The sequence below is a fragment of the Bos grunniens genome, chromosome 8, assembly GCF_055505025.1.
Source record: "Bos grunniens cultivar Pamir isolate PY7600 chromosome 8, Bosgru_T2T1.0, whole genome shotgun sequence".
NCBI classification, from domain to species: domain Eukaryota; kingdom Metazoa; phylum Chordata; class Mammalia; order Artiodactyla; family Bovidae; genus Bos; species Bos grunniens.
In genome coordinates this window covers 53576570-53601122 of record NC_141172.1, presented here as the reverse complement: position 1 = coordinate 53601122, position 24553 = coordinate 53576570, and the positions used below count along the sequence as shown (strand labels likewise).

At 39.3% G+C, this 24553-nt stretch overlaps 1 non-coding gene across 1 annotated transcript; it reads left to right on the top strand.

Moving 5' to 3' along the window:
* Nucleotides 1-2807: 2807 nt before the first annotated feature.
* On the top strand, nucleotides 2808-2912 carry LOC147367074 (U6 spliceosomal RNA). The gene has a single exon (XR_015132220.1). It is a non-coding gene; the product is annotated as a U6 spliceosomal RNA (small nuclear RNA).
* The last annotated feature ends 21641 nt before the right edge of the window (nucleotides 2913-24553 follow it).

Here is a 24553-nt window from a genome sequence, read left to right as displayed (position 1 = left end):
AGTTTTCAGTGAGTTCTGAGGACAATTAGGGGCCCTTGAGACCCAGAGATCTGTGTGGTCAAAACTATTTTCATAGTAATACTAGGAGCTTATTTATATTTTCACTTTTATTCTCTCATGAGTATCCAGGCGAGTTTTCTAGTGACTACCAGACATAGTATTGTCAATCCATGACTAATGGAATGTGTTTATGTATGCTTGTTTAATTTTTTAATTTTATGTTTTGTTTTTGTGTTGCTTCTCTTTTTAAAATTTCAGTTTTCATTTCTAATTCAATCAATATTGATAGATATGCTTCCATATAAAGAAAATCTCTTTGGACTCTTCAATAACTTTTAAGACTACAAAGGATTCTAAGATGAAAACATTTGAGAACTGCTGCTCTAGCAGGATGCTGGCCTACAGCGAATCCTTGTGTATGATAAAGAATGGCGTATAGAAGGGATTCAAAATTCTAAAGGTTACACATACACTCTCACTGTATATTTTTAGTTTTGTAGTATATCCCAAAATAGTTTTATCATACTTGAACAAAAATACTTGTTGCCAAAAATCTACTTTCTAGAAAGTGATGTTGGTTGTGACCCTGGATATTATGCTTTTACAGGAAATTACAAACTACCTGAAGATTAGTTCTAGTGTCTGCCCATATCAAGTTAAACTGTCTTCTGTACAAGATTGCTGCCTTGTAAAAAATAAGTATGCATGCACCTTTTCTTTATTCAGGTTCTTAAAGAATTCAGTAATAATAGTATTTCAAACAAAGAAAAAACTAATTCCTAGTCATTGATGTATATAGTATCTCTTTGTTTATGCAGTAAGGTAAACATCATAATTTCCAAGGTTTTCTTTCATTTAGTCTCAATATGCAAAACTTTCTCAGTTATACTCATTTCAACCAGCTTCCCTACATTCTACAATTATGCACATTTTAAAGTGAATTTTCTTGTTCTTGTATTCTTATGGCTCTTAAATGTAGTAACTAGAATGAATATTTGAAAAAAAAATGTCTATTCTAGGAAGAAACTTTATGCTTCCTTTCTAATAATTCAGATTTAAAATGTATGATTTTTCTTATGTAATTTCTTCTTTCACTAAGGCATATACACAAAAAGAAGTGCTAAGAAAGATTTCTACTTCTTTCTGCTTTCTAAAAATATCATGCATATATTCGTCTTGGCTAATCTTTCTGTATGTGGTTTCAAATAGATTATAACATTTTGACTAGAATAAAAATCCTTTATGAATTTTCACTGATATTAAGCTCATATGGGACATAAAATGCTTATAAAGGAGTGTTTGTTTCTTTTCAAAGTCATGCAGTATAAAACTTAGCCTACATAAAAAGATGATGTGACAGAATTCAACAATGACAAAGAATAATTAGAAAACTTAAATATTTTATATCTCCTGGGATTTGGAGGTGCCATCAAAAAAACTATATTGATTCTAGCAGAAAAGCAAGAAAACTATTTTCCTCCCACCACTAACATTCTCATGGAAATTTCTAACTTTTGAAGATGCAGCTAAAATAGTGTAGAGAAAAAAAAAATCTAAAACTCTGATCATGAAACCATGTTGAGATAAGTCTTGTCAAGTCTGAACCTTCCAGGATTACACCTAATTCTCAAGCTCATTGACACGATATAATCTTTCACACATGGCTGCCCTTTAGGGCTCTGCCCAACCCCATATAGACACCCTGTTGTTTCTCACATTTTCTTGTAATTTGAAGAGATAAATGGTGCCAGCTGGCTCCTGTTTATCTCAAGGCAGGATGATATTCAGCTCTTCAAGAACTTGGTACACACCTCAGAAAACTTGCCAGAAGAAAAGAGGAGTGATGGGTGTGTGTATTCTATCAGGGAGGGGGGACTTCTAGGGAGAGAAATACCTGAATTAAGTTGTAGTAGTAACATTTTGGGGGATTTGATAGCCAGATTAGAAAGGTTGCTCAAAAATTATAAGTGAAGCATACAGAGATAGACTGGAGTTCAATACACAAATATGAAAAAACCAAATATCTAATATATTTGGGAAATTTTTTATATCAATTTTACTTGATTAAATCACTTGTTTTCTCTGTTGGACAGATCAGCTGGGGAAAGACAGTGGTAGAGGGCTATAATTATAGTAAATATTTAAATTTCTTAGAGGAAAATCTGTATTGAAATCAACAAATAGCTGATACTGCTTGGGGCCTTAATATGTGGCAGGCACTGTTTGGAGAGGTCCGTGTAGAGTAACTAGTTTAAATTTCACAAACATCTAATGCCCTGAGGAACTATCATTATCCTCATTTCACAAAGGAAATGAAGAAATTGAGGCAAAGAAAGCTTTAGTTCTTTCCCAGAGAGCAGAGGAAACTAGCAGTAGTGCCGGGATTTGAACCCAGGAAGTCCTGCTCCAGAGACCATATCCTTAGTTACTTCCTCTTGCCTCACGACCACGTACAGCTCCAACATAAAATTCCTTTTGCAACTCTTTCATGATGTTTTATGTTCTATAATTTCATAATTTTGAATGTTTACTACTTTTAAGTATGTGTTATTCTTTTTATCGACATCACTCAGATCATCTTCCTTCCTAGCTTAAACAAATCAAGAGAAAAAGACCTGTAACAAATTCCATGGAAAATTCAAGACTAACTTATACATAATTGCAGGTAGGAATCCATTTTTACAGTGAGTAGATCATAGCTTAGCAATCAACATTGTAAAATACACTTTCCATTGTGTCTTCATTCACATGTATTTTTTAAACACACATTTAAAAAGAAAAGCTGTCTTTAATTTTTTCTAATGACAAAAATATTACATGTTTATTATACTAAAATTGGAACAATACAGAGAAGATTAGCATGGCCCCTGCACAAGGATGACATGCAAATTCATGAAGCATTCCATATTTTTATATTTTTGGAGAAGGAAATGGCAACCCACTCCAGTATCCTTGCCTGGAGAATCCCATGGACGGAGGAGCCTGGTAGGCTACAGTCCACGGGGGTCGCAAGGAGTCGGACACGACTGAGCTACTTCACTTCATAGAAAATACTGAAGTGGAAGGGAGCAATCCCATTCTGAAAGATCAGCCTTTACTATCTTTTTTCTGTTTCTACAGAAAAATGAATGAGAATCAGGACTGGTCAACAGCATGGTAGAGAGGAGTGAGCTCGATGTTACTGGAAGTGGACTTTGAGAAAACAGGGAGATCGCTTAGCCCAGTTTGTAGGTTACATAAACAACTGGATTCTGGGAGGGCTTGGGGATTTCTGATTTCTATTGTTTGCCAACTTCTATGGTGTAAATAGACCCATCATGGTTGATTTCAAGCTGTCAATATATCACTGAATGTTGAGTTAGATTAGAGGCACATATGAGCTCTGGAAAACAAGTACAAGACTGACCCAGCACAATACTCACAGTGTTCTCTAAGATTCATGCTAACTCTAACAGTCTTCAGACTTCCTTATTTATTTTTAATTACAACATTGTGTTGGTTTCTGATGTAAAACGATGGGAATCAGCTATAAGTATATACATATCCCCTCCTTAGGCAAGGTGCTATAGTTCACAGCTCCATGATGAAATTACTTTCCTTCTTTCCTTGCCAGGACCACTGCGTTTACCTCTCAACTGGTTCACCAATATATCCACTCCTTCTCCTATTTGTCCTTCACTAGGCAGCCAGGGCAACTTTTTAAAGATACAACTTTGAGTATGTCATTTTTTTTCTGTTTAAACAAATGTAGAGCCTTCAGTACTTGGCTGAATACTGGCCCTCAACTATATTCTTTTTCCAGTTATCAGAGGCTGTGAATGTTGCCCTACAAGGCAAAAAGAACTTTCAAATGAATGCAAGTAATGCATTCAGTAAGGACCTTGAGAATGGTAGATTATCCTGGATTATCTAGGTGAGCTTGATGTAATCACGGTGGTCCTTGTAAGAGAGATTCATGAGTGTTCAGGGTCAGAGCAAAAGATGATGTGATGGCAGAAGCAGAGATTTGGGTGAGGCTGGAGAGATGCATTTTGAAGATGAAGGGACAAAAGACAAGGAATACAGGTGGCCACTGGAACCTAATAATACAAGGAAAGAGATTCTCCCTGAGAGCCCTGGAAAGAAACAGATCTGCCAACACTTTGACTTTAGTCTAGGAAAATTAATCTTGAACTTCTGATCTCCAAAACTGTAGAGGAACAAACTTATGTTGATTTACGTAGTGATAGGAAACTAACACAATGCCCTTTCCTATGAGGTAAAGACAGAACCCCTTCGAAAAGCATATGTCCCATATATAATCTCCCTTCTACCTATTCTCCCATGTACCTCATCACATGTTCTGTTTTTTCTTCTGCTGCAGCTCCACTGTTTTTCCTTCTGTCCACTATATAGTCCATAACATGGCTGTCACAACTACTTTCCCTATGCTGTTACTTTCTTGAAAGTGCTTTCCTTTCATTTCAGGGGTTCTTCCTGACCCAGGGATCCAATCTGGGTCTCCTGACTTACTGGCAGATTCTTTATCATCTGAGCCACCAGAGAAGCCCAAGTTAATTGTTAATCTATGTCAATTCAAGTATCACTTCCTCAGAAAGATTTTTTTTCTCTACTAAGTAGATCAAATCTCTCTCTCTCTCTCTCTCTCTCTCTCTCTATATATATATATATATATATATATAGTGAAGTCACTCAGTCATGGCCAACTCTTTGCAACCCCATGGACTGTAGCCTACCAGGCTCCTCCAACCATGGAATTTTCCAGGCAAGAGTACTGGAGTGGGTTGCCATTTCCTTCTCCAGGGGATCTTCCTAACCCAGGAATGGAACCCAGGTCTCCCGCAATGCAGGCAGATGTTTACCATCTGAGCAACTAGGGAAGCCATATATATATATATGTGGATGTGTACTTAGCTGCTCAGTCCAACTCTTTGCGACCCATGGACTGTAGCCTGCTAGGCTCCTCTGTTTGTGGAATTCTCCAGGCAAGAATACTGGAATGGGTTGCCATTCTCTTCTCCAAGGTAACTTCCCAATCCAGGGATCAAACCCAGGTCTCCTACACTGCAAACAGATTCTTTACCAACTGAGCCAATAGGGAGGCCATATATACCCACACATACATATATAGTAGACACACATACACACACAGAATACTTCTCTCTTTCACTGTATTTGTAGTGGAATCTTACATGCGTTTGTATGATTTTTTTACTAATTGCCTTCACCTGTACTGGTTATGATCCATACTAGTTTTTAACTTACCTTTGTATCCTTGGGTCCTGTCACACAAGAAACATTTAATAAATATTTAGTATATGACTGAATATTTCCCAGCTCATTCCTCTCTAGCAGTTGTGACCAATATACTCTATTCTTCTATTATGTATGCAACAAACATTTACCAAGAATCAACTTTAAACAAAGTCCTGATCTCTCACATTCACGCAATTTCTCTAAAAATAACAGTAATAAAGAAAAAGTAATAACTCCTATTTTTTACTCAGAATTTTACTATGTATCAAGCACTGTAATAAGTGCTTTAAATATATAAGCTCATCCTACCCTTTTAAGATGAGTGTATTATAACTATCATTTTCAGATCAGAAAAAAAAAAAATAGGCCTTACAGCATTTATGTAATTTCCAATAGACCATATGGCTAGAACTAGATTTAGTATGTAGATCTGGCTGGGTAAACCTTTATTTCTTAGCACAGTATTACCGTTTGTACTTTCAAGGCCCCATACTTGTTTACAGGAATTATTTACATATTTATGCTTATTTATTAATGCATTCTTTCTTAGCCCTTTCTCATTCCCCCCGCCTCTCTCTCTCTCCACCCCACATTCTGCACATTCTGTTTTTAAGAATTATCCATGTTTCTGGAATACATATAGTTCATTGACTCTGTTGCCACATTTTACACAACAATTAATTTTAAAAACTGTTTTGAGTGAGAAATATTGATGTGCAATATAAATTTCAGATGTACAACAAAGTGTTCACAATTTTTAAGGTTATACTTCATTTATAGTTACCATAAAATATTTATAGCTATATTCCCTGTGCTATACAAAGTATCCTTATAGTTTATTTTATACATAGTAGTTTGTACCTCTTGATACCCTACCCTAATACTGTCCCTCCCCACTTCCCTCTCTCTACTGGGTAACCACTAGTTTGCTCTCCATATCTGTGAATCTGATTCTTTTGGATTATATTCACTAGTTTATTGTATTTTTTAGATTTCACGTGTAAGGGATATCCTACAGTATTCATCTTTCTCTGTCTGACTTTTTTCACTAAATAATACCATTTAGGTTTATTCATGTGGTTGTAAATGTCAAAATTTCATTGTTTAAATGGCTGAGTAATATTCCATTGTATATATACATACCACATCTTCTTAATCCATTTATTTGTTGATGAATACCTAGGTTGCTTCTATATCTTGGTAATTGTAAATAATGCTGCTGTGAACTCTGGGGTATGTGTATCTTTTTGAATTAGTGTTTTCTTTCTTTATTTTTGACAAATACCCAGTAGTGGAATTGTTGGGTCATATGGTCATTCTGGGAGAAGGCAATGGCACCCCACTATAGTACTCTTGCCTGGAAAATCCCGTGGACGGAGGAGCCTGGTGGGCTGCAGTCCATGGGGTCACTGAGGGTCGGACACGACTGAGCGACCTCACTTTCACCTTTTCACTTTCATGCATTGGAGAAGGAAATGGCAACCCACTCCAGTATTCTTGCCTAGAGAATCCCAGGGATGGGGGAGCCTAGTGGGCTGCCGTCTATGGGGTCACAGAGAATCGGACACGACTGAAGTGACTTAGCAGCAGCAGCAGCAGCATGGTCATTCTACTTCTAGTTTTTTGAGTAACCTTCAAACTTAAACAATATATTTTTATCATAGTCTTAGTCACAATGCCATAGAGGGCTCATTCCTCTCCAATATCCATTCCTTCTTCTGCCTTTAGTAATAATGGACAGCTGAGAATATTACTGTCCAACTAGAAACCACACTTACCAAGTTCCTTGAAGTTATGTGGTCAAGTGAACTATGTTCTGAATAATTACATGTGTTATTAATGTGTCTACAAAGAAGGGATACCCCTTTCACTCTTCCTTTCTCTCCCTCCCTCTGGCTTAAGCCAGAGCATGATTTTAGACCACAAGGCAGAAGGTGTTGGGAAGGCAGAGGAGTGTGCTGGGGTGGCAGAATATCTAAATAGAAGGGATATTTACCACAGACATAGACCTGCCATATTAGCCTTGAACTACTGAAACTCTTGGAGAAAGCAATGGCACCCCACTCCAGTACTCTTGCCTGGAAAATCCCATGGACGGAGGAGCCTGGTAGGCGGCAGTCCATGGGGTCACAGAGAGTCGGACACGACTGAGCGACTTCACTTTCACTTTTCACTTTCATGCATTGGAGAAGGAAATGGCAACCCACTCCAGTGTTCTTGCCTGGAGAATCCCAGGGACGGGGAAGCTTTGTGGGCTGCTGTCTATGGGGTCACACAGAGTCGGACACGACTGAAGTGACTTAGCAGCAGCACTGAAACTCTAAGCGGGGCGGTGGCTGCGACCGGTGCCCTAAGCACGGCTTAGAGGAGCTACCCCACGTCCGAGGTCAGGGGCAGAAGCCAGGAGAACCCCATGCCCGAAGGGCAGCGGCCAAGAGGAATTACCCTACGTCCGAGGTCAGGGGCAGTGGCCGAGAGTGCCAGGCTGCGACGGCGCAGGAACGGCCAAGAGGAGCTACCCAAGTCCGAGGTCAGGGGTGGCGGCCAAGGGGAGATACCCCACTAATGAGGTCAGGCGCCGCGGCAGGGAGGAGCTACCCCACGCCCCCACACCCAAGGCCAGGGGCCTCGGCCAGGAGGAGCTACCATACGCCGGAGGCCAGGGGCGGCGGCCAGGAGGACCAACCCCACATCCAAGGAGCAGTGGCTGCACGGGTTCAGGAGGGCCTAGAGGAGCTATCCCACGTTGAAGGTCAGGAAGGGCGGTGGTGAGGAGATACCCCTCGTCCAAGGTAAGGACCAGCGGCTGTGCTTTGCTGGAGCAGCCGTGAAGAGATACCCCACGCCCAAGGTAGGAGAAACCCAAGTAAGATGGTAGGTGTTGCAAGAGGCCATCAGAGGGCAGACACACTGAAACCATACTCACAGAAAACTAGTCAGTCTAATCACACTAAGACCACAGCCTTGTCTAACTCAATGAAACTAAGCCATGCCCGTGGGGCAACCCAAGACGCGCGACTCATGGTAGAGAGATCTGACAGAATGTGGTCCACTGGAGAAGGGAATGGCAAACCACTTCAGTATTCTTGCCTTGAGAACCCCATGAACAGTATGAAAAGGCAAAATGATAGGATACTGAAAGAGGAACTCCCCAGGTCAGTAGGGGCCCAATATGCTACTGGAGATCAGTGGAGAAATAACTCCAGGAAGAATGAAGGGATGGAGCCAAAGCAGAAACAATGCCCAGCTGTAGATGTGACTGGTGATAGAAGCAAGGTCTGATGTTGTAAAGAGCAATATTGCATAGGAACCTGGAATGTCAGGTCCATGAATCAAGGCAAATTGGAGGTGGTCAAACAAGAGATGGCAAGAGTGAATGTAGACATTCTAGGAATCAGCGAACTAAAATGGACTGGAATGGGTGAATTTAACTCAGATGACCATTATATCTACTACTGTGTGCAGGAATCCCCCAGAAGAAATGGAGTAGCCATCATGGTCAACAAGAGTCTGAAATGCAGTACTTGGATGCAATCTCAAAAATGACAGAATGATCTCTGTTCGTTTCCAAGGCAAACCATTCAATATCACAGTAATCCAAGTCTATGCCCCAACCAGTAACGCTGAAGAAGTTGAAGTTGAATGGTTCTATGAAGACCTACAAGACCTTTTAGAACTAACACCCAAAAAGATGTCCTTTTCACTATAGGGGACTGGAATGCAAAAGTAGGAAGTCAAGAAACACCTGGAGTAACAGGCAAATTTGGCCTTGGAATACGGAATGAAGCAAGGCAAAAATGAATAGAGTTTTGCCAAGAAAATGCACTGGTCATAGCAAACACCCTCTTCCAACAACACAAGAGAAGACTCTACATATGGACATCACCAGATGGTCAACACTGAAATCAGATTGATTATATTCTTTGCAGCCAAAGATGGAGAAGCTCTATACAGTCAACAAAAACAAGACCAGGAGCTGACTGTGGCTCAGATCATGAACTCCTTATTACCAAATTCAGACTTAAATTGAAGAAAGTAGGGAAAACCACTAGACCATTAAGGTATGACCTAAATCAAATCCCTTGTGATTATACAGTGGAAGTGAGAAATAGATTTAAGGGCCTAGATCTGATAGATAGAGTGCCTGATGAACTATGGACTGAGATTCGTGACATTGTACAGGAGACAGGGATCAAGACCATTCCCATGGAAAAGAAATGCAAAAAAGCAAAATGGCTGTCTGGGGAGGCCTTACAAATAGCTGTGAAAAGAAGAAAAGTGAAAAGTAAAAGAGAAAAGGAAAGATATAAACATCTGAATGCAGAGTTCCAAAGAATAGCAAGAAGAGATAAGAAAGCCTTGCTCAGTGATCAATGCAAAGAAATAGAGGAAAACAACAGAATGGGAAAGACTAGAGATCTCTTCAAGAAAATTAGAGATACCAAGGGGACATTTCATGCAAAGATGGGCTCAATAAATGAGCCATTTATATGGACATAAATGGTATGGGCCTAACAGAAGCAGAAGATATTAAGAAGAGGTGGTAAGAATACACAGAAGAACTGTACAAAAAAGATCTTCACCACCCAGATAATCATGATGGTGTGATCACTGACCTAGAGCCAGACATCCTGGAATGTGAAGTCAAGTGGGCCTTAGAAAGCATCACTACGAACAAAGCTAGTGGAGGTGATGGAATTCCAGTTGAGCTATTTCAAATCCTGAAAGATGATGCTGTGAAAGTGCTGCACTCAATATGCCAGCAAATTTGGAAAACTCAGCAGTGGCCACAGGACTGGAAAAGGGCAGTTTTCATTCCAATCCCAAAGAAAGGCAATGCCAAAGAATGCTCAAACTACCGCACAATTGCACTCATCTCACACGATAGTAAAGTAATGCTCAAAATTCTCCAGGCCAGGCTTCAGCAATACGTGAACCGTGAACTTCCTGATGTTCAAGCTGGTTCTAGAAAAGGCAGAGGAACCAGAGATCAAATTGCCAACATCCACTGGATCATGGAAAAAGCAAGAGAGTTCCAGAAAAGCATCTATTTCTGTTTTATTGACTATGCCAAAGCCTTTGACTGTGTGGATCACAATAAATTCTGGGAAATTCTTCAAGAGATGGGAATACCAGACCACCTGACCTGCCTCTTGAGAAACCTATATGCAGGTCAGGAAGCAACAGCTAGAACTGGACATGGAACAACAGACTGGTTCCAAATAGGAAAAGGAGTATGTCAAGGCTGTATGTTGTCACCCTGCTTATTTAACTTCTATGCAGAGTACATCATGAAAAGTGCTGGGCTGGAAGAAACACAAGCTAGAATCAAGATTGCCGGGAGAAATATCAATAACCTCAGATATGCAGATGACACCACCCTTATGGCAGAAAGTGAAGAGGAACTAAAAAGCCTCTTGATGAAAGTGAAAGTGGAGAGTGAAAAAGTTGGCTTAAAGTTCAACATTCAGAAAATGAAGATCATGGCATCCGGTCCCATAACTTCATGGGAAATAGATAGGGAAACAGTGGAAACAAATGTCAGACTTTATTATTCTGTGCTCCAAAATCACTGCAGATGGTGACTGCAGCCATGAAATTAAAAGACACTTACTCCTTGGAAAGAAAGTTATGACCAACCTAGAGAGCATATTCAAAAGCACAGACATTACTTTGCCAACAAAGGTCCATATAGTCAAGGCTATGGTTTTTCCTGTGGTCATGTATGGATATGAGAGTTGGACGGTGAAGAAGGCTGAGCACTGAAGAATTGATGCTTTTGAACTGAGGTGTTGGAGAAGACTCTTGAGAGTCCCTTGGACTGCAAGGAGATCCAACCAGTCCATTCTGAAGGAGATCAGCCTTGGGATTTCTTTGGAGGAAATGAGGCTGAAGCTGAAACTCCAGTACTTTGACCACCTCATGAGAAGAGTTGACTCATTGGAAAAGACTCTGATGCTGGGAAGGATTGGGGGCAGGAGGAGAAGGGGACGACAGAGGATGAGATGGCTGGATGTCATCACTGACTCGATGGATGTGAGTCTGAGTGAACTCCGTGAGTTGGTGATGGACAGGGAGGCCTGGCGTGCTGCGATTCATGGGGTCACGAACAGTTGGACACTATTGAGCGACTGAGCAGAACTGAACTGAACTGAAACTCACTCATTTCATAAGCTAGCAAAGTAATGCTCAAAATTCTCCAAGCCAGGCTTCAATGGTATGTGATCCATGAATTCCAGATGTTCAAGCTGGGTTTAGAAAAGGCAGAGGAAACAGAGATCAAATTGCCAACATTTGCTGGATCATTAAAAAAGCAAGGAAGTTCCAGAAAAACATCTGCAAAACAATAAACATTTTGCTTTATTGACTACACCAAAGCCTTTGACTGTGTAGATCACAACAAATTGTGTAAAATTCTTCAAGAGATGGGAATACCAGACCACCTGACCTGCTTCCTGAGAAATAGGTATGCAGGTCAAGAAGCAAGAGTGAGAACTGGACGTGGAACAACAGACTGGTTCCAAATCAGGAAAGGAATACATCAAGGCTGTATATTGTCACCCTGCTTATTTAACTTACATGCAGAATATATCATGAGAAATGCTGGGCTGGATGAAGCACAATCTGGAATCAAGATTGCTGGGAGAAATATCAAAACCTCAAATATGCAGATAACATCACGTTTATGGCAGAAAGTGAAGATAAACTAAGGAGCCTCTTGATGAAAGTGAAAGAAGAGAGTGAAAAACCTGGCTTAAAACTAAAATTCAGAAAACTTAGATCATGGCATCCGATCTATCACTTCATGGCAAATAGGTGGGGAAACAGTAGAAACAGTGAGAGACTTTATTTTGGGGGGCTCCAAAATCACTGCAGATGGTAACTGCAGCTATGAAATGAAAAGACACTTGCTCCTTGGAAGAAAAGCTATGGCCAACCTAGACAGCATATTAAAAAACAGAGACATTACTTTACCAACAAAGGTCTTTCTAGTCAAAGCTATGGTTTTTCCAGTAGTTATGTATGGATATGAGAATTGGACTATAAAGAAAACTGAGAGCCAAATTGATGCTTTTGAACTGTAATGTTGGAGAAGACTCTTGAGAGTCCCTTGGACTACAAGGAGATCCAACCAGTCCATCCTAAAGGAAATCAGTCCTGAATATTCATTGGAAGGACAGATGCTGAAGCTGAAACGCCAATAGTTTGGCCACATGATATGAAGAGCTGACTCACTGGAAAAGACCCTGATGCTGAGAAAGATTGAAGGTGGGAGGAGAAGGGGATGACAGAGGATGAGATGGTTGGATGGCATCACCGACATGATGGACATGAGTTTAAGCAAGCTCAGGGATTGGATGATGGATAGGGAAGCCTGGCATATTGCAGTCCATGGGGTTGCAAAGAGTCGGACACAACTGATTGAGTGAACTGAACTGAAACTCAGATGTAGATACATTAATTCTGCCTTATTTAAGCCACCTTGTTTATAATAGTTTCACTCTTCTTAGTGCAGTTGTACTGGTGTTCAAACCAATACATTTACCCATTCCTCTGTTGAGAGACAATGAGTTTTCTCTAACTCTCCATTACCACACTAACACTGCTATATAATGTTTTCACACATTTCCCTTAAGAATCTTTATGAGAGGCTAAGTAAGTTACATACTCAAGAGTAGGATTTATGGGCCATGATTTACAAGAATACCTAATTTGATTAAAAATTGCCACATTGCTTTATAGAATGACATTTTGTTCTGAATCATTTGTCCAAATTTTCTTCTTCTGAAACATTCCATCAATTCAATTTTATTTTGTTACATCTGTGGGAACACATGGAGATGTGATGATTTTCTAAATTAATTTGGTCAGTCAGGAAATGTTCTTCAGTACGTTGGGCTTCAGGTTTGCATCTTATAATGAAACAATATATAATATGAATATATTATTTATATGTCAGTTCAGTCCAGTTCAGTTGCTCAGTCATGTCTGACTCTTTGTGACCTCATGGACTGCAGCATGCCAGGCCTCCCTGTCCATCACCAACTCCCAGAGTTTACTCAGACTCATGTCCATTGAGTTGGTGATGCCACCCAACCATCTCATCCTCTGTCATCCCCTTCTTCTTTCACCTTCAATCTTTTTCAGCATAAGGTCTTTTCCAGTGAGCCAGTTCTTCACATCAGTGGCCAAAGTACTGGAGTTTCAGCTTCAGCATCATTCCCTCCAAAGAAATCCCAGGGCTGATTTCCTTTAGAATGGACTGGTTGGATCTCCTTGCAGTCCAAGGGACTCTCAAGAGTCTTCTCCAACACCACAGTTCAAAAGTGTCAATTCTTCGGCGCTCAGCTTTCTTCACAGTCCAAATTTCACATCCATACATGACCACTGGAAAAACTATAGCCTTGACTAAATGGACCTTTGTTGGCAAAGTAATATCTCTGCTTTTCAATATGCTATCTAGGTTGGTCATAACTTTCCTTATAAGAAGTAAGCGTCTTTTAATTCCATGGCTGCAATCACAATACTGATGAGTTATTCCTTCCTCTTTCACCAAGTGGATGAATGCACTTAACCAAGCCCCTTCCCATGATTAGTCTTTATTTCTCTCCCCTATTCATGAGAGAGGCAGACCAAAAAGATCTCTAAGCATTCATTTGCATGTGTGCTTCCCAGTAAAAAATAAAATAAGTATTCACTAAGTGCTAGCTATACCAGGATAAATGAGATGCAACCTCTCCCTTCAGTTATCTTAGCATCTAGGGATCAATGAAGTAAAACAAACAGGCAGGTATTGGAAAGGCAACCATCTTAAAGATGAACATATTTGATTTAAGTTGAATGGGGCTGAGCTATATAGTTTGATATACCAAACACTTCTTTGTCCTGTCTCCTCACTTTGAACTCACTTCTGCTTCCATCCACAGCTTCATTGAACAGTTCCATGTGAATCTCAGTTCACAGCACAATGACAGCATCTTAATATTATTTGGTAGGCAGGCATGTGAAGCCTTGAAGGGCAGAGGGGCTCCCTCAATTAACAAGGAGCAGAAGCCAATGTATACCTGCATTTCCCTTTCAATCCTTAAATCGAAAATCTAAAAGACATACTATAACCTTAGAAAACACAGGCAAAATTGAACTCCAGATGCTCACTGTGGCAATCAATTTGATTTTGCATGCTTATATTGACTTTTTATCATTTCCTGTCCTACTCTTTTCAGTCCCTCACTCCAACATCTTGGGTTCATTGCCAATACACAAGTTCATATTTCAGGTTCTTCATTTGGAACCTTCCAAGCTAAGTGATGAGAGTATAAATATTGAAGGGTTCAACAGCCCTTGTCATTATCTTAATAACTATTTATTACCTGTATGCCCCTACTAGAATTGAAGTTTCCTGCAAGCATATTTAATGACTATTTCCCTAGTACCTAGTATAGTGTTCCCATATAAACATAGAAGGTGCCTAAAGCATATTAAGTTAAATGAATGAATGACTTCTCAGTATTGCAATAACAACAGTTTAGTAAAGAAATACCTCAAAAGTTTGTCAAGCATATGAAACTTTAGATGATCTGGCATGAAAAAAAAAAGGTCATGAGTCTTGATCCTTGTAGATGTGGTCACATAAGTAGCCAGAACCAGTGCATATTAAGTTCAAATGGCTATATGGCCAAGGGTTTGTAGAGACATGAACTATATGGAAGATCATTAAAGACCAGATGAGGCAAAAGATACCTGTGGGAACCCCTGTGTGTATTGAACCAGCTTCCCTAATGCCTAGTAAAAAAGTCAGTACTTAGAACTTAGATCCACATCCACTAGAACTGACTGATTTCTTTGGGAGAAGTGCTCTTCTGTTGCCTCGGTTTTCTCATCCATTAAATAGGAAGTGAGAAAGGTTAGACAGAGATCAGACCAGCTCTTAGAAAGGTATCTGGAACATTATAATGGTATGAAAGGGAAACAGAACATATGTCATACCTCCAAGCTGGGTCAAATATCACTTCACATATATTGGATGGTATGTGGACTGATATTTGACACATTTTGTATACAATCTTTTTTAATACTTTTATTAGGAAATCTAAACTTTATTAGGCACTGCAATGAAAGGACCATTTTAATTAAGTCCTACTTTGATGCAGTGAAAGGATCATCTTAATTAAATCCTACTTTCCTTCATTCTATTGATGCAAATAATTATTACAGTTAAAAAGTTTGCAAAATAGTTAAAAGTAAACTATTAATCTAATTACTCATTTTTACAACCCACATCACAAACCTACTAGCATTTAGGAAACAAAGCAATATTTCTGGTAAAGTTTGCATTGGGAAGCTAATTGGTTCACACTTAACTTTCTCAGGGGATGTTTCCTCCCCTTCAACAGCTCAGTGTCTCCAAATTTTCATCAGAGGTGCTAATTCTGGAAGCTAGAGAGAAAAGGATTAACTCCTTGCTAGTCTGATCATGAAGTAGGCCTCTGTATCTCATGCCTGCAGTGTCATACACACTGAGCTGCAGTTGCAAATGGGTTCTGACCACTGGGCCATGGGCTAGCAGCTTCTGACTGAGCCTAACTGGAAGGAGAAAGTCACACTGGAAGGAAATTTTCATGTCATTAGTGACCTCAGTTATGACTCAGATAGAGGCGACCAAATAGATATTTTTAAGACTCTGGAAGAGCCTCTAATATCGTGACTTCATGCCTAAAGACTCGTTTCCTTCGTTTTTTGTTGTTGTTGTTGTTTTTAAACAATAAATATGAATTGACTCAACCATAAAGTTTCACACCAGTACTGCCCCAGGGCCATTCAGTGCTTATAAAAAGCTTCTATAGGAAACTCCTATAGGGGATGACAGAGGATGAGATGGTTGGATGGCATCACTGACTCAATGGACATGAGTTTGAGCAAGCTCTGGGAGTTGGTTATAGACAGGGAAGCCTGGCGTGCCTGCAGTCCACGGGGTCACAAAGAGTCAGACACGACTGAGCAATTGAACTGTACAGAACTGATAGGAAACTTCCTGTAACCAAAGTTGTGGAAAGTTCTGATTTTACAAATGAAAGAGGCAATTCCTGTCTTTGTCCATATGGGAAACTCATCTCCTTTGAGCCCCACTTGGAGGCCCACAATGATTTGCCATTGTCCTCTGTATTGAGGCAAATTTCCTACTTTTTGCTCCATATCCTTTGATCACTATTGTCTTGGAATGAATGAACTTTTTTTTTTTCTCATTATGACCTTTTTATACCCAGCTCCTTTATACCTTTGCACCTTGTCTCACAAACCCTGCCTGAGACTATGCTGATCCCTACTGCTTCAGCAATTCTAACCTGCTTGAGAGTTGTCTAAATTTGGCATAGCATAATGTTTATCCCTTCTGTGCCTTTTCACAAAATGCTCCCTCTTTTTGGAATGTTCTTCCCTCCACTCTCCCCATTCCCCATGCAGAACTCATTTCTATTTATCACTTGGACTCAGGAAGATGGGTCAGTTAGGAAAAGCTCCCCCCTAACCCAATTCCTATCTGACTTCTGAAGGTAAGTCTGTGTGTTTATGTCACACAGAACCTTACCTTTGAGGCAACACATTAATTCTCTTAGAACAAAAGAGTGAATTCTGCTCCAGCTAGAACCTGTCCTTTTAGTAACTGTTTAATTTCAAATGCAATTGTGCAAACCAATAAACTATGGAAAATTCTGTAAGAGATGGGAATACCAGACCACCTGATCTGCCTCTTGAGAAACCTCTATGCAGGTCAGGAAGCAACAGTTAGAACTGGACATGGAGCAACAGACTGGTTCCAAATAGGAAAAGGAGTACGTCAAGGCTGTATATTGTCACCCTGCTTATTTAACTTCTATGCAGAGTACATCATGAGAAACGCTGGGCTGGAAGAAGCACAAGCTGGAATCAAGATTGCCGGGAGAAATATCAATAACCTCAGATATGCAGATGACACCACCCTTATGGCAGAAAGTGAAGAGGAACTCAAAAGCCTCTTGATGAAAGTGAAAGTGGAGAGTGAAAAAGTTGGCTTAAAGCTCAACATTCAGAAAACGAAGATCATGGCGTCTGGTCCCATCACTTCATGGGAAATAGATGGGGAAACAGTGGAAATAGTGTCAGACTTTATTTTTCTGGGCTCCAAAATCACTGCAGATGGTGACTGCAGCCATGAAATTAAAAGACGCTTACTCCTTGGAAGGAAACTTATGACCAACCTAGATAGCATATTCAAAAGCAGAGACATTACTTTGCCAACAAACGTCCAGCTAGTCAAGGCTATAGTTTTTCCAGTGGTCATGTATGGATGTGAGAGTTGGACTGTGAAGAAAGTGCTGAAGAATTGATGCTTTTGAGCTGTGGTGTTGGAGAAGACTCTTGAGAGTCCCTTGGACTGCAAGGAGATCCAACCAGTCCATTCTGAAGGACATCAGCCCTGGGATTTCTTTGGAAGAAATGATGCTAAAGCTGAAACGCCAGTACTTTGGCCACCTCATGCGAAGAGTTGACTCATTGGAAAAGACTCTGATGCTGGGAGGGATTGGGGGCAGGAGGAGAAGGGGACGACAGAGGATGAGATGGCTGGATGGCATCACCGACTCGATGGACGTGAGTCTGAGTGAACTCCGGGAGTTGGTGATGGACAGGGAGGCCTGGCGTGCTGCGATTCATGCGGTTGCAAAGAGTCGGACACGACTGAGGGACTAAACTGAACTGAACTGAACTGAAAGAGTTTATAGGTAGATGAGCATTAGCTACTCTAACACACAATTCTAAACACCTGAACAGTTATTATCTTTTCTACTGGCCCCTGAATAGACAAAAAACCGAGGCTGAAACTCAGCAGGTATGCACTGATATTGAACTACCTCATTCCAGTTGGTTATAGCTGCCATCCTGATCCTGATTGTCATCCCCTACCATTGCCTTGGCTCCCATGATACAGCAGCTTTAGATACATCCAAGAATCCTCCTTTAGCTAAAGGGTTATAGCCTGGGCCAGTAGAGGGGCTCCAGCATCCAGCCCCAGGGTTCCTTCAGGTGTCCGTTTCAATTGGCTCATGTCTTACTTCTTGTTGGGCTTCCCTGATAACTCAGTTAGTAAAGAACCCACCTGCAATGCAGAAGACTCTGGTTTAATTCCTGGGTCAGGAAGCTCCCCTGGAGAAGGGATAGACTACCCACTTCAGTATTCTTGGGCTTCTTTTGTGGCTCAGCTGGCAAAGAATCTGCCTGCAATGCAGGAGACCTGGATTCAGTCCCTGGGTTGGGAAGATCCCCTGGAGAAGAGAAAGGCTACCCACTCCAGTATTCTGGCCTAGAGAATTCTATGGACTGTTTAGTACATGGGTCACAAAGAGTTGGACACAACTGAGATGCTTTCACTTTTACTTTTTGCTATCAGATATTTTAAATATCTGATTGTGCAAACATCAAACACATTCAAGTTCCAAAGGAACAACTGCCAGAATACTCTGACAGGTATAATGCACAAACATAAGCCTGAATGTGACTTAAATCAAATTTGCAGTTAGAAAGATATTTAATGTGGCATTGTGTCATGAGCCTAAGGGATCGAAGGGTCGTGTTCAAACTACCAAGGAAAGGCATATAGGATTGGGAAAATCAATATTTCAAATTCAACATTTGAAATGATTCAACTGATTTATCAAATAGGATAAACACCTTTCATTACCAGAAACTTTTATTTACTGCAGCAGCAGTCCACATGCATAGGTGTTAAAGCACATTTTTGTTTAGTATTTTAGTATTTAATAAGTTGTCAAATGCATACTGAGCTTTTGTGAATTTAGATGTGTATATGTAGGAGATAATATTAATAATTACATTGGGGCAGCCCCAACCTGGTACTTAATTGGCTTAATAAAGGATAGAGATGAAAGTAGAAGAAGTGGAGGCAAGATGAGACACAAAAAGTGTGTAAAGATGACATCAAGTCATATAATGCTTCTAACTGATGTCTTGGTATGAATTAATTATGATTCTTATACTGATTGACTCCAGAAGTTCAAATGGTTCATCAAGAGAAGAAATGTACCTCAGAGCATTGGAGAAAAAAAGAGAGCACATCAAATAGGTCTCTAGATCTAACATAAGAGAACGGTATGTGGGAATGACTGATCAGCTATTATTGGCCATTTTTGTACCAGATACAGAAAGCTGCCTCTGAATCTTTCTGCCCTAGAATCACTATCACTTGTCAAAATAGAAAAATGTAATACATCGATTTTACTTATGCTTAATGTTTTATACATTATAGATATTGCATAGGGCCTCTACATGTAAAAAACAATGCTTTTTTAGAAAGGACTGGAAGCAGACTGTAGATGGACTTTTTAGGATTCTCCTAAATCATGCATGTATTCCAGTTCCACATTTATCTATGTCTTGTTCTCAAATTTACAGGAAACTGAGTTCTTCATTTAAGGAAGAAAGGAAGGGAAAGAGGGAAAAAAGGGGGAGAGAAGGAGGGAGGAAAGAAGATAAACCCTCATTCAGGATAATATAACACTAAAGATTAGCATTAAAACAACCCTCCTCCATCCCACTGTCATCCACACCCCCATAATCTCCACACCCACCTCCCCACATGTGCCCCTACAGACACCAACACACAGAATGCTAACAATGCACATTTAAGGAAATGTTATTTTTACAGCTTATGACAACAGATCATTTAAGAATGCTTTTCCTTTGCAGTCATTTAATATTCTTAGATTTCTCCCCCCATTTTCTGATGGTATTAAAGCAATAGACTGAATAGTAAAATGAACAAAAATGTCAAAACATTATTAAAAGTTAAAATTTCAGAGCTTTCCATATTGTATTAATAGACAAGTCAAAGTACTACTTTGAAATTTGCCAAGAATTTTAAATAAAAGTGAATGATTCTTTTTAAAAATGTTATAAATGGAAAAGATAAAACAATTCTTAATTATTATCCTCAATTATTCTTCCTCTCTATCATCCAAAGACAAGCAACTTAAAATATAGCCATAGATTTTGAAACATTTATATTTAATTCAGGAACTTACCTGATATATACCACGTTGAATAATTTTTTTCAAGGAATCAATGTACATTATTTTATTTTTAACCAAATGCATATACTTTAGATTTCTTTACTACAGATACATTTGTTTCTACTTAGATAAATATACTCTTCTCTTATTGCACCCATACTGTCACCGACAAGACGAAAAGACAAAGAGATGTGAAAACCACTCTTAAGATTCTGTTCTTTTTTACTTGAAATGTATTACTGGCCTTCCGAGTATAAGCCTAATGCTTAGTGTTTTCTTCCAGGCTTAGGCCATCTTCTAGGAAGAAGTTTCTTCTGGTTGCAATCCAAAACCAAAACTATCCTTGCTACTTAATCCTATTATTTATTGTTCAGCTCATGCGCCTTTTACTTTTTGACTTCTAAACCAATCCAATTTGTGAATACTTTCAGCCTGGTTTGAAAAGTTTGATGGCTGTAAGGCAAGTATGTTAACCAAAGCAGAAGAGAAAGAGATAAAGGATGAGTATGGATGGTTTTCAAAATTGGAGGAAGCTCACTAAATGAACACAATCACCCCTGCCTTTAAAAATCTTTGGATTAGCAGAACCTCTTAACTGTAGTTTAACTCTTAATGAAATCAAGGTTTTTTTGTTTTTGTTTTTTTCTTGCACAAATTCTGAACAAGGCCATTTTGGGGACTGAATGTATCCTCCCAAAAGTCATAACCCCTAATCCCCAAGGGGTTAGGAAGTGGCATCTTTGGGGGATAATTAGGTTTAGATGAAGTCCTATGATGTGGTCCTCATGATGGAAGTGGTGTCCTTATAAGAGGAGACCAGAGAGCTCTCACTCTCTCTCTCTCTTCCTCCCTCTCTCCCCTGTGTGAGGACACAACAAGGAGCAGTTGTCTTTAAGCCAGGAAGAGGATCGTCACCAGAACCTGACCCATGCTGGCACCCTGACCTCAGACTTACCAGCTTCTGGAACAGTGAGAAATAAATATCTCTTATTTATTTTTAACAGCTGCCCAAGATGACCAGACACCACTGACCAAGAACAAAACTTCATTACTGTAACATATAATAGAAGTCTTTATGGTGTACATATAGTGACACCTTTACAGAAATAGGCAATCTAACAGTCTTCCTGTCCCCTGCATTCGTTCCTCCAGGCTCTCCTTGGTGCTAATTCTTGACTATAAACACACTTTATTCACTTCTACATAATCTTACTAACCAATTAAGTCCAACTAAAGTATCTTCTCTCAAGAGACTTTCTTTCACTCAATATACCTAGCCTCTATCTGTGCCTCTCTCAATATACTTATTTGTTCCAAATGTACTTACTGAGTGTCAACTACAGTTTGGTTAGTACCCTCTAAGATGGCTCTCATCATATGATCCTTACCTCTAGTATAATCCCCTACCCTAAACTTAGGGCTACATCTTGTGGCTTGTTTCTAACAAATAGAATAAGATGAGAATAAGAGGTGTCATTCATGAGACTAGATTCAAAAAGATGTGGCTTTTATCTTGCACACTCTCCCTGACTCTATGACTCACGTGCTCCAAGGGGAGCCAGCTGCCATGAGCTGCTCTTGGAAACACCCAGGAGTCAAGGAACTCAGTCCAGTTACCTGTGAGGAACTGAATCCTGCCAATAACAAAGTAAGACATAGCTAGATCTCTGCCTCACAAAAACTGTGAGATAATAAATCTTTGTTCTTTTAAGCTGTTAGATTTTGGGGTAATTTGCTATACAGCAACAGATAACTAAAACATACAGCTAAGCAGACTAATAGAAAATTATCAGCTTTGTAAGTATTGCTATTTTTTTATTCATATGACTTTTAGTTGTTGTTAGGTTGTAGACATCTTGAAAACACAACTCTTCTTTGATGAAATAGTAAGTATAGACATGAGAGTGTTATAATGTTCACAAAAATGCCTTCCTTCACCCTGCCCACCAAAGTAAACCCTGCAGTTGCCAACTCAGTTTTCTCCCTTTTCACCTCCTCCTCCAACCACCTTTTTCTACCACCATCACCCCAAAAGTACCTGCTGCTGCTAAGTTGCTTTAGTCGTGTCTGACTCTGTGTGACCCTATGGACAGCAGCCCACCAGGTTTCTCCGTCCATAGGATTCTCCAGGCAAGAATACTGGAGTGGGTTGCCATTTCCTTCTCCAGGGCAAAAGTACCGATTTTACTTTTAAAGAGTAAAATATTTTTTTACTCAAAGATTTTGTAATGCTACACCAAAGAAGGGCAAGTGGCAGGGACCTGTGAGGTTGAAAGAGCAAGGCAAAGGACCTAAGCCTTTAGCAAAGGCTAAAGGGCTGGAGGAAGGAAAGCAAAGTTAGAATGTAAATCAACGAGCGGAGACCACAGAGGGAGAGTTTTGTTGGTATTTGATAAGGAAGATGTGTTTAAAAAGAAGAACAAAGAGAATACAGTACAACAGTAATAACAAGTGCCTGTTCAGACTGTGATCCTACATCTAAACAGTGGACCTTGTTCAATATTCTCAGTTCTTATTCCTCCAATCCACAGGTATTTATTCAGTGCACTCTGCTTTCATGGAGCTTACATTCTAATGGGGACACTGAAACCAAATCAATAAAATATTGATTTATGATACAATTATACACACATATCTAACTGACTTTTTTACCTTTTGCTGCAACCAACATATTTCTTTTACATATTAGAATATATATATATATATATATAAAACACATGTATGACAGCTTATGACTGTATTTGTATAAATATGAATATGCTAATATTTCATTCCTTTGACCTGAATGTTCACAATTTTCTTCTGATTTTAAAATAAATTTAAACATTTTCAAAGGTCCCTAAAAGTACTGTGGATCCTCATCACTGTGTCTACTGCTTACAAATTGGTCTTGGCTACCTAAAGGAATGACTTTTGACTTGAATTCTGAAGGATGAGTAGTTGCCTAAAGCAGTATTTCTCAATTTGCAAATTGTTAAATTGCAGATTCAGATTCACGATGTCTAGGCTGGAGTCCAAGATTCTGAATAGCTAAAAGTTCCTAGGAGATGCTACTGCTATAGGGACAAAATTTTAAATAGTAAGGAACTAGAGCCATGTTGTCCAATATAATAGCTACCAGCCACATGAGGCTATTTAAATTTTTAATTCAATTAATTAAACTAAAATAAAATTAAAATTTCTATTCTTTAGTTGCACTAACCATATTTCAAGTGCTCAGTAGGCATGTGCAGCTATTGTCTACCTTATTAAACAGTGCAGATATAGAACATTTCTATAACAACAGAAAGTTCTTTTGGACATAACTGATATAGAGAGTAAAGTCAGGGGAGGTAATTCAATTTTGTATAGAAGTACAGGGGGCAACCAAGTAGGATGAGCCATATAAATGAAGGCTATCGAGCCAAATAAAGGAATATATTTTTGTAAAATAAAACAATATCACAGGCTTAAATAAAATAAGGTCATTTCAAGTCAATCTATTTCTCTATTTTTAGTTTAACCACTGCCACGAACATATTTCTTATTACAGTACTTCTAATAAATATTCAGTTTTAGAATAAGGTTGCCCATAGATGTGCTCTCAGATGACCCCTAGATAGAAGTTTAATCTGACTAAATGATTAGACTTCAAGCTTCTGTTTTAGGTAACATGAATTTAGAGCAGAGATAAATGGCAATTCATACGTGTACCTACATGTGTGTGTGTGTTTAAAGCTTCCTCTTAACTCTGTTTTAAGAAAGCTAATATCCTTTCTGATGGAAGTGAAATAACTGGTCCCTGTCAGCAGTCTTTGTGACTTCTCTTGCTCATTTACCACATTTGTGCTACAGATGTGCTATGCTGATGAAGTATTTTTCACTTGGTGACTCATTTACTTAATTGCACACCTTGCTCTTTTAAAAGTTTATAAAGAGAATCAGAACTGAAGAGGAAAATGCATTTGATGTGGTCAACATAAGAGGACATATATGGAGCATTTGTCTCTCTAATTGCCTATGCTTTATGTTTTGATATAAAGCCAGGACCTAACCATACAGAAATTTTGGTCCACAACCCCTGAGAAGCACATTGAACAACAAAACTAACCCTTAAGGTTGCTAGGATCTAAGATTAGCTTAGCTTGAACATCTCCCTGTGCTGCTAATTGTTTTTATGTTAAACATCCCATGATGATGAGGTACTAATTTTATTTTTCTCATATGGCTCATTAAATTCAACACAAATAATGAAACCC